Source organism: Danio rerio, chromosome 13 (assembly GCF_049306965.1).
Source record: "Danio rerio strain Tuebingen ecotype United States chromosome 13, GRCz12tu, whole genome shotgun sequence".
NCBI classification, from domain to species: domain Eukaryota; kingdom Metazoa; phylum Chordata; class Actinopteri; order Cypriniformes; family Danionidae; genus Danio; species Danio rerio.
This window is the reverse complement of record NC_133188.1, coordinates 42,245,001-42,257,949: the sequence shown is the minus strand read 5'-3', so window position 1 is coordinate 42,257,949 and position 12,949 is coordinate 42,245,001. Positions and strand designations below refer to the sequence as shown.

Sequence of the window (12,949 nt, the reverse complement as noted above, 5' to 3'; positions counted from 1 at the left end):
CAACATTGAGCATCTCTGCTTTTATGGAATCGTTATTAAATGTGAATCCTTAAAAATATATAATTTTAGTAAAAAGTAAATCTTAAATTGTTGTAGAGTTTTATTGTATTTTATGAATTTATATTCTTATAAACCTTTTTAATTGGAACGTGTTATTTTTGCCATTAAAATTGGCAGAGAAGCTGATCAGGCAATAAACTCAAATCACTCTCTCTTTCTTTCTCTCTCTCTCTATCTGAGTTGCACTTCAAAGCCATAGAGTTGCTCGGGTCCCTGGAGCAACAGGCTAAAACACCCGGAGATCGCTGAATAAATCATTGGATTTCATTATGCTCTAACACTGGCTTTTTTGCATTTGCTCATCAGTGTGTTTGAGAGTTTAAAGAGGGTTTGAGGATTACAGGTCCTCCTGATGATCACAGTGAGTCTCATTTGCTAACCCTGAGCATGCACAATTGTAAATAAACCCCTCAAGCTATTTTTTAAATGCCTAAATCACCATTCAGTCTTGTGCTAATGTAGGATATAATATCAGATGGATATGGAATAGATGCATAAGAGACTTGTATAAAAAAAAAAAATCCTAATCCAGATAAAGAAAATAGTGTTTAATACATAATATTCTGTTCTATAATAACACATACGACTTCATGTTTATATTTGCATTTGTTTTTACGTTTATTTGATTCACATTAGCATAACATTATGACCTGGCGAATTCACAAAATCATTCCAAGTAAAGTTAAAAACATAGTAAATAGTATAATATTACACACAATTGAAATCAGAATTAATAAACCCCCTTTGATTTTTTTTTTCTATTTTAAATATTTTCCAAATTATGTTTGACAGAGCAAGGGAATTTTCACAGTATGTCTGATAATATTTTTTATTCTGGAGAAAGTCTTATTTGTTTTATTTTGGCTTGAATAAAAACAGTTTTTACTTCTTTAAAAGCCATTTTAAGGTCAAATTTATTAGTCCCTTTAAGCTATATTTTTTGATAGTCTACAGAACAAACCATCATTATACAATAACTTGCCTAATCACCCTAACCTGCCTAGTTAACCTAATTAACCTAGTTAAACATTTAAACGTCACTTTAGGCTGTATGGAAGTCTTGAAAATATCTAGTAAAATATTATGTACTGTCATCATGGCAAAGATAAAATCAGTTTTTAGAAATTAATTATTAAAACTATTATGTTTAGAAATGTGTTAAAAAATATTATTTCCATTAAACAGAAATTGGGTAAAAAAAAAGAAAAATAAACCAAGGCTTATAATTCAGGGGGTTTAATAATTCTGACTTCAACTGTAATAAATACATAAATTAAAATTAAATAAATACAATAAAAGAATGCAGTACATATTATTGGATCCATAAAAATACCTATTGTTGAATTGGTTCATATATTTATATTCATATTTTTGTTTAGACACCCTTTCTAATGTACATGTAGCTATTATGCACATTACTAAAGAAAACGGCACGATGCTTAGTGAACGAGCCCCAGTGTGAGCCTAAATGTGTCTTTTGGCTCGCTCTCTGTTCCTCGTGCATGTTTCAGCATGATCGCTAATGGAAAGTGCAAGTCGCCGGTGGCGCCCAACAGCAGCAAACACTGACAGATTGTGCATTTATTGAAGTGGGCAGCTGTGCATGGCGCAAGGTCCTTGAACCTGCTGAGATGAGAGCTCAGGCCAAAGCGTATACAGGAAGGCTTCAAATGTCGCCCCGCTCTGCCTGCCATTAATGCTCAGCCCAATTTCTGAGAGGCGCATCATGGTGCCTCTGCCTCGTGGCAGGGATTTTGATGATCGGGAGTGGGATGGTAAACTCAGATGGATTGCAGCTGAAGCCCCCATCCAAGACATCCCTGGAGATTAACCTCTTAGGTTAAGTAATTAAAGAGAAAATATATATTTGTTCAGATGGCCCGGGGCCAAGTCCTTGGGCAGCATTTCTATTTAATGTAGTGTTCTTTAGAGTGGACAGCTTCTACCTTGAGGTTTGGCTGCAAAGTACAAGGTTAAATGGAAAAGCATCCCTAAAAGTCCCTGGATACATCCGGCGTCTCCAGCTCGAAAGCTTCCTATCATCCGGTTTGGAGTCTTTTGCCGATCCACAAGTTTGTTTGAAATGTCAAGACTGTTTAAAAGCAGAAAGCCTTGCTGAATTTTAACTCAAAGGTTTTGAACTTTCATATAAGGATAGCAGAAATGCTTCCCATCCTGAAAGATAATCAGATCCAACTGTCGAGGAGTCACTGAGGTGTCCACCTCTGCGCACATTTAAATCTACATTTCTGGAAAATTAGACAAGGCGTTCGCTTCTTCACTCGCTCTCCTCAAGCTCTTTACACGTTTTCTCCGATAAATAAAGGCCAAAGTCAGTCAGGTATGTCCTTGTGTGAAGCTCCTGGATTTTAAAATGAGTTGGAAAAGGATAAAAGTGAGGTAATTTCCTGCACTGTGAATGAGTTTCACGTCAGGAGGACAGCAAATCATATGCCATCATGCAATTACACTGGCAGAGATAAAGCTTTGCGGTTGAAGACATAATGTGAAATAATGCGTTGCTATATTTATTCAATATCTTGTTTTTTTAGAAGCTGTACTTTCTGTTGTCCATTGAGACAATCTGTCATCTATTTATTTATCAAATTATCGTCGTTATGTATCTGCATGCATTTATTTATCCATCTATCCATCCATCCACCTATCCATCCACCTTCTGCTGTTGCATCCTTCCATCTATCCATATATTGTCACATTGTTCATCCATCCATCCATCCATCCATCCATCCATCCATCCATCCATCCATCCATCCATCCATCCATCCATCCATCCATCCATCCATCCATCCATCATCTGAGTATTGTTTGATCCATCTGTCCATCCAATTTCTGACTTTTGTTTGTTCTATACATCCTTCTTCTGACTGTTGTTTCATCCATCCATCCATCCATCCAATTTCTGACTGTTGTTTTGTCTATCCGTCTGTCCATCCATCCATCCATCCTTCCATCCATCCATCCATCCATCCATCCATCCATCCAGTTTCTCACAGTTGTTTGTTCCATCCATTTATCCATCCATCCATCCATCCATCCATCCATCCATCCATCTAGTTTCTGACGGTTCATTGTTCATTACATCCATCCATCTATCCATCCATCCACTTTGACTGTTGTTTGTTCCCTTTCTCCCATCATCCATCCATCCAGTTACTCACTGTTGTTTGTTCCATCCATCCATCCATCCATCCATCCATCCATCCAACCATCCATCCATCATATCTCAACACATCAGTCCACCCAATCGTCATCTTTCATCCATCCATCCATCCATCCATCCATCCATCCATCCATCCTATCTCAACACATCAGTCCATCCAATCATCATCTTTTATCCATCCATCCATCCATCCATCCATCCATCCATCCATCATATCTCAACTCATCAGTCCATACAATCATCATCTTCCATCCATCCTTCCTTCCTTCCTTCCTTCCTTCCTTCCTTCCTTCCTTCCTTCACTGACTATTGTTTCATTTATCCATCTATACCATTCATCCCATTCATCACATCAAAACATAAAAACGCAGCATTTACTTATAATTTTTTCTTCCTTTTTCTTTCATTTCATCTATCCATCTTTTTTTTATTTTGTCCATCCATTCATCATTCTGGTCTCATACATCCGTCTATCAGTCTGCGTGTGTGTGTTCAATTCATTCTAATTCTACTTTCCTACATCCAAGTTTGAATTGCCATTCTTCATGCTGTTTGCTCTACCTCGGCTCAAATTCTTGGAATTTCTAAAAGCTTCTTCATTTCAATTATGAATGGCACTTTTTCTTGGTGAATGTAACTAAATTTAGCATTCAAAAACAGGTCTAAGAATCTCATTGTGACTGCATTCTGAATATTCCTAATGTTCAAGCAGGGCTGATGTGCAAGTCTCTTGAATCGAAACACATGTGAGTGTCTTTGTTGGCTTTCTCCATTTAAAGGCAGCATTCAGTAAATGCTCCATAATGCGGCATTTGAAAGCATATTTAAAAGCATGGGTTGTGAAGGGAATAAACTGTGAAATCAATTCAGGAAACTGTTTAGAGTGCCAGTCTTCAGGGTCTGCGCCTTATTCTGTAATGTGTTGCATGAAGATGATCTTACCTCCCTTTTGTGCTGTTTTCACATTAATTCACTATTTGTGACTTGTCTTACACCACCACTTCAAGTCATTCGTGCTGTTTTCCCTTCTGAAAAGAAATGCAAAGGAATCCCATTGAGTCCAAGCACCACACTTAGGGTACATCGCTATATTTTCAATCAGATGTTGACCATTCCCTGCTGCAAAGTACAGATATAATTTAAACGCTGACAGTTCTGTCTGTTCCTTAATTGCTTTTCTTAAAAATTTAACAAGTATTTGAAGCAATAAAGTTTTTTTTCTTTTTGTAATTGATGCCATGAAGTATTTGTATTTATTTTATTTTAAATAATAATTTATTTTTGTCCTCGAAACATGAATTTATTAGCACTGAAAGGATATTTTTATGTTTTCACTTTAAAAAAATCAAGAGTCAAATATACACTCACCAGCCACTTTATTAGGTACACCTGTACAACTGCTTTTTAACGCAAATTTCTAATCAGCCAATCATATGGCAGCAACTCGATGCATTTAGGCATGTAGACATGGTCAAGACGATCTGCTGCAGTTTAAACCGAGCAGCTATTTTAAGTGACTTTGAACGTGGCATAGTTGTTGGTGCCAGACGGGCTGATTTGAGTATTTCAGAAACTGCTGATCTACTGGGATTTTCACAAACAACCGAAAAAGCGAAAATATTCAGTGAGGAGCAGTTGTGTGGGCGCAAATGACTTGTTGATGTTAGAGGAGAATGGCCAGACTGGTTCGAACTGATAGAGAGGCAACAGTAACTCGAATAACCACTCGTTTCAACCGAGGTATGCAGACAGAGCAGCTATGGAAAGCATAACACACCAAACCTCGAGACGGATGGGCTACAGCAGCAGAAGACCACACAGGGTGCCACTCCTGTCAGATAAGAACAGGAAATTGTGACTATAATTTGAACAGGCTCACTAAAATTGGACAGTAGAAGATTGGAAAAATGATGCCTGATGAGTCTTGATTTCTGCTTCAACATTCATATGATATGGTCAGAATTTGGCATCAACAACATAAAAGCGTGGATCCATTCTGCCTTGTTTCAGTGGTTCAGGCTGCTGGTGGTGGTGTAATGGTGTGGAGGATATTTTCTTGTCACGCTTTGGGCCCATTAGCACAAATTGAGCACTGTGTCAATGACACAGCCTACCTGGGTATTGTTGCTGACCATGTCCATCTCTTTATGAGTGTTTTTGCATTCTGTTTGCGCTGGTTTGATGGTAATATGGTCTCTGTCACCGTCTCTTCCTGTGAAGATCACTGAACGCCGGTCTCTCTGGATACAGCACTGTATTACCATCAGTATTCCTGCGATGCTCCTGTCAGAGTATGTTTGGCCCCGAGAGGTCAGTGCTTCTAACAGCCCAATACAATTGAAAATTATTGCCTGTGCTGATTTGTAATCCGACAGGCCCCACACAGGCCAAGAGGCTTCGCAGACTGCTAATTTTCAATCTGGTGACAATCAGTTCCAGGTTCGCCGCTGAATAAGTAGACGCCTCCTTCATATAAACCGCCTGTGACAGTTGGCCACATTTTGGAGTTTAAGCGCGTATCTCCAAATGAATAGAGGAAATTTTTGAAGAAACCTGCTTGACCTTGTTTAGTGTTCTGCAATTGGCTACCAGCCTGGATAAAAGATTTCCTGTAAATGAGCATTTTGGTTTAAACTTTCAGAATTCTAAAAGATTATCCAGAGAATGTTTTGAGTCGCTTCTGAGAGTTTTTTTGGCGTGTCCTTCATGTTTGTGTACAGTAATGCACTTGCTAGTGGGTTTTAAAGGCATTAATGCAAAGTGCATATTTTTATTCTTATCTCTTCTTATTAATAATTTAGTTTCAATTATGTATTTTATTTTTTATTTATTTATTTATTATTGACACTGTGTGAATGAATGTAACGTTGACATATTGTTGTTAATAATTAATGCACAACGATCTTTAAAGCACTCTTTACAGTTTAAGTAGAATTATTAGCTCTGTGAATAATTTCTCTTTTTCAAATATTTGCCTGATGATTTTTAACAAAGCAAGGAATTTTTCACAGTAATTCCTATAATATTTTTTTTCTTTTGAAGATCAAATTGGGATCAAAATGTGTTAGTTTTGCTAAAATTAAAGCAGATTAAATATTTTTTAAAACCATTTTGAGGTAAATATTATTAGGCCCTTTAAGTAATATAAATTTTTTCAGTTGTCTACAGAACAAAAAAAAAAAAAAACACTTGTATTAAATGATTTTACTAATTACCCACTTGCCTAATTAAACTAGTTAAGAATTTAATTGAACATTGAGAGATGTCTAGTAAAATATTATGTACTGCCATCATGGCAAATATAAAAATCAGTTATTAGAGATAACTTATTAAAACTATTATGTTTAGAAATGTGTGGAAAAAACATTATTTTTGTTAAAATATAAATTTCAACTGGATGAACTAAACTCCAGCCAGATACATTCGGTGTAATTTACATGATTTGGTAGCACATAACCAAAGTCACGGAAATCAACATGGACAATCTGTAAACTACCTAGACAACTTTTCATAATAGTGTAGCAAGTGAAGTTTTAATCATTCAATAGTTTGGAATAAATGTGATTCATAGATGTGAGTCATATTTGTTTTTATAGAAGTAAATGCCTTTTTGTGTGGAAGCAGAAATGCCATTTTGTTACAATGTGTGTCACTTTAAAAGCAAATGAGACACTGGCTTTTTCCAAATAAGGGAGCCTTTACAGCTCTTGCCTTTTGTTACTTCACCAACAAAAAACTAAAACTCTGTGCATTTTAAAGCTTTGTCAGTTTTAACACTCAATATACTATTTTCTTTCTTATTTGGTAAGATGTGTAACTGAACAAACTGTCAGATTCTTTTAAAATTTAATTTATTTATTTATAAAAAGAGGTGAGAACATACAACATGCGGTTAACGCAACACAGAACATGCAACATATGGCAAACACAGAACATAATTGGCAATAGAACAGACATTAAAAAAAGGAATGGGTATAAACAGCAATGACAGACATAATAATATTCATGGTATTAAAATAGTACTTAGAATAATAATAATAATAATAATAATAATAATAATAATAATAATAAAAAGGTAAGTGAAGATGAAAGTGATATTCTGTGACAATGGCAACAGTGACTTCAATAATAATGAAGGTAAAAATATATCAAGGTTTAAATTAAAGTAAATTAAAGTATTTAGAACATCAGATTTTAAAAGTATTGAATTTGTGTAAAAAAAAAAAAAAAAAAAGCATATTAGGGCTCCCTTTTAAAAGATTTTAATGAACAGTGGGTAAAAGTCAGTGTGAACTGGAAGTTAGTTTTGACCTGTATTTTAATATGACTTGTCTAAGCATATTTCATCAAACTGACATAATTTAAGAAGGACTGCTGTTCTAGAGTAGAAGCTTCAATTTTGATTACAGATTACCAAAACAGTTTTATTTTCAGTGAATTAACTTGCATGAATGAATTGTTCACCTCACGACTAACAATGTGCGCTAGCCAAATAAACATTGTAAATTTGGATTTCATCTAAATTTAAAAAATGCTGTAAGTTTCCACACTTACAGGTTACTATAGCCCCTTTCACACAGTGATACCGGTAAATATCCGGAAAATTTCCGGAACTACTTTACCGGTATATTAAAAAAAGCGCTGTTCACACAGGCGAGGACGTTACGGAATTTTTCCGGAAAAGAGCATTCACACATCCATCGCAAAATGCCGGTAAATTCTGACATCATTAACCAGAAATGACCTCTAAACGGCTGCGCTTGTGTTTGTAAACATTTGACTACATTACAAACTCTTCGGATGGATCAGTATTGAGTACAACTCTAATGAAAACATATAGAGGATCACTTTCGCATGTCGAGATGTTCATGATATGCGTGTGTGCTGGCGCTATGGGCGCTCACGGGCACACGCAAAGCTTGAAGTTAAACAAACAACGGATTATCATAAACATTTTATCGATAATTATTTACACAGCATTAAGAAGGAACATAGAAACATTATCTGACTAACATCTAGCAGCTAAAGGTGTCTGGAAAAATATTCAAAGGCTTTTATTCTCATAAACCGCGCGCACGTAAATGCGTCTGACTGTTCTGATTGGCTAAAGCAGGTGTCTCACGTCAGCCCGTTCTAGACGTGGACGCGCTTATTACGGCAATCTTCCTTCTGCATTCACACAGCGCAGCATTCCGGCAAATTACCGGTAATGTTACAACTTCTCTTTCCGGAAAATAGCCAAAACGAATTTACCGGTATTTTCAAAAAGGGCCTGTTCACACATACAACCTTTCCGGAAAATTGCCGGTAATTTTCCGGAAAGGTCTGTATGTGTGAAAGGGGCTTATGTCTCACATTATATTGTACAGTGAGGGGATGCATTGATGCCTTTTGAAATGACCATTATTGACCCATATTGTATATGGGGCCACATGGTTGTGACAGATTTGCCAGGAATGAAAAGGTAGAACATGTCAACACGTGTAAAGGACAGCGAGACTGAGATATTCTCATATCTTAGCCCTTTATCAGTCTTTTTTCCTCCCTGGGCCTTTCCTGACATCTCATTTTCACATCAGTGTAATGTGTTTGTGGATTCTGAGAAATGTAAAGTTTGGAGGATGATGCCCTTGTGGCAGACCACTTATTGTATTGCGACAGCAAAAGATGAGTGTCTGTCAGACCTTACCTTTAGTGTCCTGTTGACATGACTCTTGTTGGTTTGTGTGCCATTTCTGCCACCTCCACATTTGACCCTAATGTCAGTTGTTGTCTTTAGTGTTGTGGACTTGATGTATAGAGAATTTCGGTATGGCCAGCATAGCTTAAGAAAACTTACATTTCAATTCGTTTTTGGCCTTGATGTCAGTTGCGTCTTGTCTTTTCATCCTTTGTTTGTGTATTGTTTGGTTTTGTTTTTGGCTATGGGTTTGTTTGTGTTTTAATGTTTCCCTGTAGCCTTTATATGTAGATGATGATGTTTTTGAAATTATTTTAGAAATAAATTTGAGTCGAGAATTGAGGTGACAATATATTTATGGTTAATTCTTCATTAAAATTGGCAGTCCAAATTATATATATATATATATAAAAAAAACATTATTGAGTAAACCTGGATAAAAAAGTTTCTACAAAAACATGAGTTTTAATAAGAAATAATACTTTATGTACTGTAAAAAATTAATTGTTGGGAAAACATAAAAAAATAAGGCAACTTGATGCAGTAAAAACTTTGAGATGTCTCTACATTTGTTTTTTTAGTTTTTCTCAGTCACAATTTTTTGTTTAGCTAACATAATTTTGTTTATTTATGCATTGTTGATTATTGTATTTTACTAATAAACATATTCTTGTAACATCAAGTGAAGCTACAGTTAATGCTATTGAGTCAATTATTTTTTTTCTGTTTAGTGGATGATTTTTTTTTTTTCAAATTTGCAAAATAAGTAATTAGTTCAAGTTAGCATATCATCCTGTTTTTAATCATTTTATTTCACAAACTTACTACCTCATCCATCCATCCATCCATTCATTCATTTTCCTTTGGCTTAGTCCCTTTATTCATCAGGGATCACCAAAGTGGAATGAACCGCCAACTTATCCAGCATATGTTTTACATAGCGGATGCCCTTCCAGCTGCAACTCAGTACAGGCAAACACCCATTCACACTCATACACCTGTACTTCATGTCTTTGAACTGTGGTGGAAACTGGAGGACCCAGAGGAAAACCCATGTGAACACAGGGATACCAACTGCCCCATGTTCTCGAACCAGCAACCTTCTTGCTGTGAGGCAACTGCGCCACTGTGTCACCCCTCTTTCAAGCAACTTATAAACAAGCTTAGTTTTTGATCGTCACGCATGCGCGAATTATTTAAATATCAACATTCCTGCTCAACACAAAAATTTTTTCCAGAAAACTCAGTTAAACATGTAGACATAACAATTTAGCTAATATTGTTGACATAACATATATTTTTACGTAATCAATTCTTATTCACAATTCTTAGTATTTATGACAGAAAAAGTACAGAGTGCTGAACAAATGGTGTTTTTGTTTTTTACAGTGTAGCCCCAAATCAGATTATATTCATTTCTAAAGGATCATTTTACACTAAAGACAGAAAGAATGACTGCTGAAAATGCCATCACATAAATCACATTTTCGAATACATTGTTATTTTGGTTAATTACGGTTTTGGCCAACTGATGAGTTATAAATTAAAACTAATTACTTAATACAGTGTCTAAAACCAGTTCATTAAAACAAGCATTTCAAATAAACTGTCAAAGTTTTGCTATTGATGAGATTTGAACTCAATCCTATTAAAATATCTTAACATTGACTTGTTTATAAAAAGCAACACATAGTGGCACTGTGAAATTAGGCTGATAGAGTGTGCATATTATTTATAGCGAAACAATAAAAACAACCAGTGAATCAACAAAAGGCACTCCAAAGGAATATTTTACCCAAAAATAAAAAGTGCATCTACGTAAGTGCAGCCTTAGCCTTTTCACACTGTCAGTGTTTGGGATTGACAACTGCAATTACTTCTTGCACAGCAGCTTACAATAGAGGCTTGAATAGGGTCTGTATGACTGCATCTACAGTCAGGTTTGTATTCTACTTATGCTTATCAACTCTAAGCATAGCGATAATGACTAAAGTAAATATTCAAGTCTTGTCAAATCTTATTTTAGCATTTAAGACCAACAATAACAACAGAGGAGCAGTTGTCCAATATGATTCCATTGACAGGTAAATTTACAGTACTGTAGGTGGAAAAAAGAGGAACAGTAGAACAAACTCTTATGTGGTTTCTTCTAAGGACTGACTACTGTATTAACCGCCATGTGAACATTAGAGGAGCTCATTTGTGGCACTGAATAATAAAAAAAAAAGTTAATTCATTCATTCATTTTCCTTTGGCTTAGTCTCTTTATTCATCTGCGGCCGCCAACTTATCCAGCATATGTTTTACACACTCATACCCGGTTGACCCACACAAACACATGGAGAACATGCAAAATCCACACAGAAAAAGCTAACTGGCCCAGCTGGGACTTGAACCAGTGACCTTCCTGCTGTAAGGTGACAGTGCTAACCACTAAGCCACGGTGTCGCCCTCATTGTGAGTTTTATCTTACAAATGATTTAATTCAATTTGATTTTATTAGAATTGTTTGATATGAACCCACATTTGATATAGTTATCAATAAATAATTGCAAGATAGCAAATAAAAAAGTCTGAATAATAAATAATTATTCAGAATTGACTACAGTTGATATAAAAATTCAATCTGACTTTTGTGCTTACAATTTTGAATTTTTACTTTAGAATTTTGACACAAAAACTCACAATTATTACTTCTTTCATCAGAATTCTGGAGTACTCATTGTCCTAACTTTTTTAGTCTGTTGTTATAAAGTCCTACTCTTTGAGGGCAAAAACATTCAGAATGTTAAAACATTCAGTGCCGGCAACTAGCTCTGAAACTCTCACATGGTCACCCACTGGGGCTATACATGGCTGTGGCCGCTCAGTACCTGGAGGGAGACCACATGGCGCTCAACCTGTGGTCTGTGTGGGTCCTAACTCCCCAGTATATTGATGGGGACTCTATAGGGCTGTGCAATTTGAGGAAAATATCTAATTCTGTAAATATCAATTTTCTGTATCATAGCTAAAATGCAGTGAGGGTTAGTTAAAAAAAGGAACTAAAAAATATTAACTTAAATATTCAGAAATTAAACACTCATTTTTCTCTAGAGCAAACAGAAAGCACAAATAAAATGACCTTACCTTTCTGTAAACAAGTTTAATTCAAATTAGGGAGATAAAAAAATAAAAACAAAAAAATAAAAATGATCAAAATACAGAACTGATTGGAGCCTTTCTGTAGCTTATACTGTCTAAAATAAAATAATTATCCCAGATACCACACAAAATTATGACGTTAAACGTACGGCTGTGGTACTCCCATATGGCTAAACTAGGTGTGAAAGAGAAGTATATATATCTTATCCTGCATTTAGATGAGTGTTTTTAAATCTCTTTTTGGTTACTGCATTAAAAGGCACCGTGCCTTTAGCGAGGTAGTGCCTTATGGCATCAGTTATTTTTTGGGTAGATCTGCACCAGCTGCTCATAAGTTCTTCCTTAAACTGGAAGGTAAAGTCCCCACCAGGGCTTTGTAACTACTATAGCTAGTTTGTAACTAAATTTGTTAACATGTTCTTAAAGCAAATCGTAGTTACTAAAGTCATGTGTATAGTTACATTAAATGAGGTAATATCCAAAAAGAAGCTGCTTTAAAATTCTGCATCAAATGCATATATATATAACTGTCCTATGAAAATGAAATGACAAATTATATAATATACATACCTGCATCGCGAGCCGTGAATGCATGAGAAATTCACATCAGTTATCAACATGTTCATTTGAAAACAAAATATTCCCATATTACTGATGTCCTGTTCTTCTTTGATATCAATTCATCTAATAATGCTTCTGAAGCAACAGACGCTTTTTTTTTTTTTTTTTTTTTTTTGGGCATTACTTTACATTTTTAGGTACCAGTGTATACTATTTAGGTACCAATATGGCCCCTTTAAGTAAAAATTTGTACCTTTTAAAAAGGTATCACCCCACTGACAGTGACAACAGCTTGGATGAGATGTTAAAAATCATTAAAAAGA

At 35.5% G+C, this 12,949-nt stretch overlaps 1 protein-coding gene across 1 annotated transcript in view; it reads left to right on the top strand.

The window, feature by feature from the left end:
• Positions 1–12,949, top strand: part of lmbrd1 (LMBR1 domain containing 1) — a 175,207-nt gene that overhangs the window by 38,139 nt on the left and 124,119 nt on the right.